Source organism: Meleagris gallopavo, chromosome 3 (assembly GCF_000146605.3).
Source record: "Meleagris gallopavo isolate NT-WF06-2002-E0010 breed Aviagen turkey brand Nicholas breeding stock chromosome 3, Turkey_5.1, whole genome shotgun sequence".
Lineage (NCBI taxonomy): Eukaryota > Metazoa > Chordata > Aves > Galliformes > Phasianidae > Meleagris > Meleagris gallopavo.
Window position 1 is genome coordinate 71182741 of NC_015013.2, and position 302 is coordinate 71183042.

The 302-nt window shown below is 40.4% G+C and overlaps 1 protein-coding gene across 1 annotated transcript in view; it reads left to right on the plus strand.

Annotated features, from left to right (window-relative positions):
• The window catches only part of LOC100545676 (neural-cadherin-like), a 38489-nt gene that overhangs the window by 15577 nt on the left and 22610 nt on the right, over nt 1-302 (plus strand). The gene's annotated exons all lie outside the window — the stretch shown is intronic.

A 302-nucleotide genomic window follows, 5' to 3' on the forward strand; every position in this document is an offset into this window, starting at 1 on the left:
AGCAGTGTTAGGATGGAAACAGACATTTTTTGTGCATTTTCCTGAGCCTTTTCTAAAAATCCTACAAATCTTCTGGGAGTGAACCCAAACTATCAATTAGCTCTGCTTATTTGATACCAGAAGCAGTGTGAGTTGCCTGAAGTCTGGGAGGCACCAGGAAAAGTGTCGTTCTGTACTTTCTGTTACTTATGATCTTTTTTAATTGACTCCTACCAGCCAATGTTGGAGGTGAGATACTGTGCTTGATGGGCTTTGGCATGATTGCTGCAGTTGTTCTGAGAATTGTATTGGGCTTTTTTTTT